The sequence below is a fragment of the Cryptomeria japonica genome, unplaced genomic scaffold (genome assembly GCF_030272615.1).
Source record: "Cryptomeria japonica unplaced genomic scaffold, Sugi_1.0 HiC_scaffold_13, whole genome shotgun sequence".
Taxonomy (NCBI): domain Eukaryota; kingdom Viridiplantae; phylum Streptophyta; class Pinopsida; order Cupressales; family Cupressaceae; genus Cryptomeria; species Cryptomeria japonica.
In genome coordinates, this window is record NW_026728835.1 from 2,039,622 (window position 1) to 2,047,396 (window position 7,775).

A 7,775-nucleotide genomic window follows, 5' to 3' on the forward strand; every position below is an offset into this window, starting at 1 on the left:
TACCCTTAATAAACATACATGCATTCCAAGCTAGGAGGAAAGATCCTTGTACATGCCTCATTACTATAAGAAAGGAAGAGATAGTTGTAAAAGAGATATTTTTTAACAAGTGTAAAGGGATCATTTTAAAGAGGGAGGAAGAGATCTTTTCCTAAAGATGTCTACCTCCAAAAATAGAGGAGATATTTAATAACTGTAGTCACATAAATCTGTCCACTTAATTAAATGAATATTTAATATTTATTTGATTATTTAACCATCAATTAATAATTAATTAAATTAATATATTTAATTAATTCATCTTAACCCTCTTCTCCTATTATTAAATAAATTATTCAATTTATTTGATTTAATTCAGTTAACCAAATTCAGACCATTAATTAAATAAATAAATCATATTTATTTAATTAAATCTTCTCTCACATTTAAATAAATCAATATTTATTTAAATTCCCCCAAAATCCCACCTCTCACATTTAAATAAATTAACATTTATTTAAATCACCTTTATCCTCTACCCACTTGCATTTTCCTACAAATGCAAGTTGCACAACTATTTTAAATAAATTATTTATTTAAAACCCTATTTATCCTCACCCACTTCCATTTTCCTACAAATGCAAGTTGCACAACTATTTTAAATAAATTATTTATTTAAAATCCTATTTATCCTCACCCACTTGCATTTTCCTACAAATGCAAGTTGCACAACTATTTTAAATAAATTATTTATTTAAAATCCTATTTATCCTCACCCACTTAAAACCTTTAATGGTTTCCCTTAAAGTCTTCAAAACTTAAAGGCTTTAAAGTTTTCAAACTTGATGGCTTCCTTCTATAGTCTTCTTAAGCCTTTAATGGTTTCCCTTAAAGTCTTCAAACTTAATGGCTTCCCTTCAAGTCTTCTTAAGACTTTAATTGCTTCCCTTAAAGTCTTCAAGCCTTTAATGGTTTCCCTCAAAGTCTTCAAGCATTTTAATGCTTTATCTTCCTTTTTCTCATTTAAATAAATTAATATTTATTTAAATATTTAGCCAAATGCAAATTACACCATTTAATTGAAATAAATGATTTTATTTTAATTGAAAATACCAAAATTCCTCCCACTTGCATTTTCCTACAAAATTCACTTGCATGCCTAAACCCCTTCTAGATTCTTCTAAACCCTTCTTAATTAACCTAATCCATCCCCTAAATATTGTCACATTCCTAAGCAAATTGGAGTCACTTCTCAAAGACTCCAAAGTCTTTGAAAACCAATTAATGCTTTGTGTGTTCAACAAATTAACCTCTAAAGTCTTCCAAACCACTTATGGCTCTTACATGACCACTAATGGTTAATTCCACTTGCACCCATGGTTAAGGACTTTGACCCCTAACTTAACCCTCATGTAACCCATGTGTCTCTTCAAAGCATTTATTTCTTTGACTAGGGTAACCATAATGTCCCCTCAAGCATTTAGTGCTCCTTATCTCTCCTCTCAAGCCTCCTCATGGTGACACTTGTCAACATGGGATTGGGTTGAAAGTCTCACATGGATTGAATATCTTTCAATCCTAACCCTTGTTAAGATTGCTCAATCTTAACCCTTCATTTCCCCATTTCTTCTATAAATAGAACCCTTCTCCTCAAGCAAAGAAGGGAAGCATTAGAGTATTGTTGTTATACTGGCATTAGCATAGAGTTTTCTCATAGCATCACTATCTACAGTTGCATAGCATTTGCTTATCATATTCAACTATCTTGAATCTCCATATGGCATCCATGGCTAGTGCTAAAAGCTGAGAGCTACACTCATTTAGGACTTGGAGAGGAGAGGAACAAGGGAGGAGCAACTATGAGCATCTTGATTAGCTATTTTATTCTATGTTTATATGCTTTCTATTTCATGCTTAGTATCTCTCTTGATATGCCTGTTTAGGATAATCTTTTGTTGCTAACACTAATGTTTGTTTCTTGTGCTCCTGTGTGTGTTGCCATCAAACAGATTTTCTAATCCTTTTTGCAGAGCATCATTTGTTGAACCCGACGTGAATCAAAGAGCAATCATTTTGAAGACTACTAACTTTTGAATGTTTTAATTGACACATAGGTCATTCTCTTGCATTTTTGTTCTCAATTTAGCACATTCGCAAATTGATACTTTAGCACTATTGTCTATATTGTTGCTCTTTCGTGTTGAATAGCACTTCTGTTTTCACACAGAGTAGAGCTATTGTAACAGAGAGTTGTAAGAAAATTCCTTGTAACCAAAAACCAAAAATTTTAAGCTTGTAGAAGCCCACCAAAACATGCGGATTTTTCTAACTAATTATCTTTTGTGCAGGTTTTAACTAACCCCTAGAATAGGATTTTTTAGCAATTTTAGCTTAGGAAATAAATTCGTTCATATTTCTAACTTCGTCTTTCAAGTTAGGATAAAATAAATTCATTTTCCTTTTGTGTTAAAATCAACTACACATTCATTTGGAGTTTTAAAAAGAACCACATCTTTCATTTAGAGCTCTAAAAAGAATCACAAAAACAAACACACAATTTTTTTTTTTTTTGCAAAGTTAGGAACAAATTCTTTTGGTGCTTAAAATCAACAAGACAAATTTTATTTCTTGCATCAAGATAAAACTCACAATCCACACTTCCATTTTTGGTGCAAATAAAATTCACAATCAACTTGTCTCATTTTTAAAGCAATTTTACTTCATGCAAACGTGTTTTTCATTAAGTTGGCCAGGATTTTCAAATTCTAGTTTACTCAAACAATTGCCTTTGAAAATTAAAAAGAACACCATGATTGTTGGAGCAACATCTCCAAATAGATAGAAAATCATTGCGATGACAAGTTAAAAGGAACAAGTGAATTTTGTGTTTGGCACACTTGTGCAAACGAGTTGGTCGAGTGGTCCTACTTCTAACACACACTATCCTCTCCCTTGGCTCTCGTGGTCCTAGGTGAAAGAGAAAAGTGTTAGTAATACTCAAATTTTATCTTTTTAAAAGAGGCCTGCCAAGGGATCGATACTCTTGGGAACGACCTCGAGCGGTAAATCCTTTGAGCCGCTATAGAAATCAGGTGTGAGCGAAAGCTGTAGCCTTGGGTATAGCTGTTCCTACAGTGTAACTAGCCGAAAGGACAAATGGGCCCCACCACTAGTTACAAGGCTCTTAAGTGAGTCACTACAGAATGAACTTATGTCCAAAAACATCGAACATGACTAACCACTTTTAAGTAGTAGCCCACCCACTCTATTGATTGAGGATATTTGCGATATAATTTAGTGCAAGAGGATAGATGGTTTTGCTCCCAAGATACTCACCATACATATTTCCTTGAGTAGAAACATAGCTTTTTGAAAAGTCACTTGTGGCTTGATAAAAGTGGTGACTCCCCCATCATAGAGATCATCTATTTGTTATGCTCATGCAAGACTTAGTATATCACATCCTTACCTGCCAAGGTGGGATTCATAAGGTATGTAGTACCAAATTCAAAGAAATATCAAGATGTGGGCTAAATTTATCACAAATGGCCATTTGACCTTAGGGATAAAAAGTGTTTGAAGTGTGTTCGTTTTAGTCAAAGACCAAGTGCAAATTGAGCCGACTTCAGGCATTGGAAATACACCTTAAAATACATCTAAAGGAAGGGTCATATAAAAGTCCAAGGATTGGGTTGATCTAGACCCATACTCATTTGTGCCTCTAAGGCAACATTCTTGTGTTTGTGTGCTTGCTTTGTTTTCTTGTCAAAGAAACATCATAAAAATCCAAAAATCAACACAAGTGTTCATCCAACCAAGCTTCTTTCAAAAACAACCAAAAGATCAAAAACAAAGTGCAAAGAACAAAGAATAAAACTTTATGACCATTCTTCACATCTTGCGAAAAAAGAAGCGTCATCAGAATATCAACTTGAAAAGAAGACCATTTAAGGTCAAAGGCTTTGATCAAAAGGAGGAAATTCTTCTATATAAATAGACAAATCTTTGTCTCACATAGAGTCTTTCTGCGTCACATGCGCCTCTACCTTCAAGGCAAAACAAACGAATTTGATTCAGAATCATTGAACTGTGGAGCTTTTATGCAATATAGAGCTCTGAGTTATCACAAAAACCAAGGAGGTAAGATTGATCCCAACTTTTTCCCAAACGTCTATATCACATACAACACAGCTCGAGAAATACCACCAACACCCGAAAGAGAAGAGGTAGAGTTTGTCCCATTTGTGACACAATGTTTTTATTGAAGTTGAAAACATTTTTCATCCATCATCTTATTCATCCATCATCACTTCATCATCAATTTATTCCAACTCTCAAAACATTAAGAGGTTCTTGTCCCAAAGTTCTCTTTTAGATATTGCTTGAAATCAAACACATCACATCACTTTTTAGATTGTTTCTACATCTAGGATAAGCTCATCCTAAGAGACACATCTACGCAGGTTAAAACTAGTTCATGAGTGAATCCTCTCATTACTAGGTAGTTAAATCTGTAACACATCTCAGATTTCTCTACACCTTATAACATCAAAACTTATCAAACAAACAAGCAATTCAAAGAAGGAATTTCGGTTACATCCACCTTAAAGGTGCTAGAGATCCACGTGCAACACAATTCACCAACCATCAATCTCTCATTTCATCAAAAACTCATCATCATTTTCACACAACTTCAAAAAAAAGCTTATAAACAAAATGGCCCAAACCCGATCACAGTCCAGGCAACGAGAAATAGAAATGGAAGAAGAAGAAGAGGAAAATCTCAATGAATTTCAAGAAGCACTTGGAGGAAATGCAGATGACGAAAACCCAAGTACTCCCACTCCTGCAACAATAGAAAGGGCTCAGCATAACCCTCTCTTTAACAGACTTTTTGACGAAATACTCAGGAGCAATGCGGATGCTCACTTCTTAAGACTCGCTCAAGAAGGAGCAAAACTCCCCTCTGACTTTGATCTTGCCCAATTAAGACAAGAATCAGAAAGACAAAGTCACCATGAAGAGGAAAGAGGTAGAGATCCCATCAGATATAACATTCCTCGAGGTAACCCACCACCTCCTCCTCCAAATGAAATGGAGATGTTGCGGCAACAAGTCAAGAATCTCGCCCAACAGCTTCATAGTGGTGTCAAGACTAACCAATTCTCACTCAATGACATCTGTCCCTATCCTTTTGATAGGAATCTTTACATGCCACCATTTCCACGAGGATTCGAAACACCCAAATTTGAAAAATATAGAGGAAAGGGGGATCCCCGTGATCATGTCAGAGAATTTCATTCCACTTGTCTCAAAGTAGCATATGAAGACACATACCTAATGCGCCTTTTTCCCCAAAGCTTGGGAGGAACAACCACATCATGGTTTTCCCGACTACCAGGTGGCATTAGAACATTTGAGGAACTTATCCAAAAATTCCTCGCTCATTACTCTCATAACATTGAACGCGACATCACCATGGCTGATCTATGCAACACCAAACAAATACCAGGTGAACTATTCTCAGTATTCCTGCAACGATGGCGCCAAATGTCTAGCAGACGTTCTCTTCAGTTACCTGAACAAGAACTAGTGGAAATATTCATTTCCAACTTAAACGAAGAAATGGAATTTCACCTAGATGTCAAAGACACAGACTCTTTTAATGATATGATCACCAAGGGTTTGAAGTGTGAACGGGCACTCATTAAGAAAGGACTCATCAAAATCTATAATGAACCAAAGGATGGTCCTCGCCCACGCTTCAATAGTGATAAACCAAGCTTCTGGAACAAAAACAAGAATATCGTCAATGATGGGGTTGTGGATGACAGGACTATACAAAGTGCACAACCTGTGGTTCAGTTTGTAGGACAGAATCCTCCACCTCAGAATAACACAAATGTTCCTTCTAATCAAGGTCGCATCACAACTCACGATGAACCAAGACCTCATCAGTAAAAACAAAAACGCACATACACTCCCTTAGGGGAACCCATTGAAACAGTATTGCGACAACTCATTTCTCAAAATTTGGTCACTCTCCCTAAAACATCAAACTATGAACCTCAAGTCAAACCCGCATGGTGGTGAGATACTGAACACTGCGATTTCCACCAAGGGAGAGGACACAAGACAAGTAATTTTCATTGATTGAAAGATCTCATTCAGGATCTTATTGATCAAGGAGAAATTGAAATTGAAGGACATGACCCAAAAATAACAAATAATGATCATCTGATGTTCAAAAATCCACTTCCATCACAAGATCAAAGGGGTCCTTCCACTTCTAGGTGAGGCACTGATACCACAGATTATACACAGGCTGCATATAATTATACTATAAATCACCTGTATGATGCCAGTGAACAAGTTGCAACTATAACCTTCAAAAATCCCAACTCAAATTGCAATGTTGTTACACGTCGTGGCAAGGTCACCATAAAGGCAGCTCCACAAGGCACCACCTCCATCCCAAAGCAGTACAATCTTGTGGAACAATTAGACAAAACACCTGCACTTATATCCATTTTAGAACTATTGCGCCTATCGCCATCCCATAAAACTATCTTGGATCAAGCATTCCAAGAGGCATCAGTCCCTGCAAATCTGAATACAGACCAATTTCAAGCCATGGTTAGTAGTCTAAAGTCATCACCTTGTCTCACTTTTTCCGAAAGTGACAACTCTTCCTTCCAGCAACCTCATAACGCTTCACTACACATTGAAGGCTTTATCAACCAACATAGGATCAAGCGAGTCTTGATCGATAATGGAGTAGGCCTGAATATTTGTACACTACAGTTGGTCATAGCATTGGGATATGCAATAGAATCAGTGGATCCTCATAAGAAGATCACAATCAAAGCCTATGACGATGCGGAGCGTTCATCCAAAGGAGCTATGGTACTACCAATCCGAGTGGGCCCTGTGGTAAAGCACATCATCTGTCAGGTTCTGGACCTTCCTCTGCCATACAATCTATTATTAGGGAGACCTTGGATACATGCCATGCAAGCCATTCCATCTACCTACCATCAATGTATCAAGTTCCCACATAACGGTGTAGAGATCACAATCTTGGGCGATGCAAATCCCTTTGCATTTTGCCATAATATCAGCCATCAACCAGAGATTACTGTTCCTAATAATAGAGAAGCCATTTCCTCCACATCATATATAAGTCCCACCTCTCTTACCAGTTCGAACACCACTATACCAAAGCAAGAAAAGCTTAAAATGAAAATAGCAGAGGAAGGTCCCGGGGAATACAACTTGAGTCAACTCTTTTGTGTGGGACAGATGCCCACTTCTCCTAGAACACATGGTAAACCACAGCAGTTACTCCAGCAACCACTAATCATGCCCGCATGTACTTTGACACCTTTCATCCTTGGAAAGAGTCAAGAAGAAGAAACCCAAGATGAGGACTTAGCAAAATGGATCTATAAAGATCTCATCACCACTGATCTACCACAAGTTAAACTTCCTACGGATCAGTATGGCAAAGGTCTCCTCATTATGCAAAGAATGGGGTATGATGGTCAGAGTGCTTTGGGATATTGCAAACAAGGACGACATGAACCTCTGTTGCCAGAATTCAAGCCCAAAGGTAATACAGGCCTAGGCTTTGAAAAAGAGATCTTTCCTAAACTCAAATTCAAAGGAAAACCCAACAAACCATTATGTCAACCTACTGCAAAAAGGACACCTTTCATTATCAAAGCAACATCAAGCACCATCACAACTGCCCCACCGAAGCTCAAAATCCCAACACCACTGTCTACAATACCAAT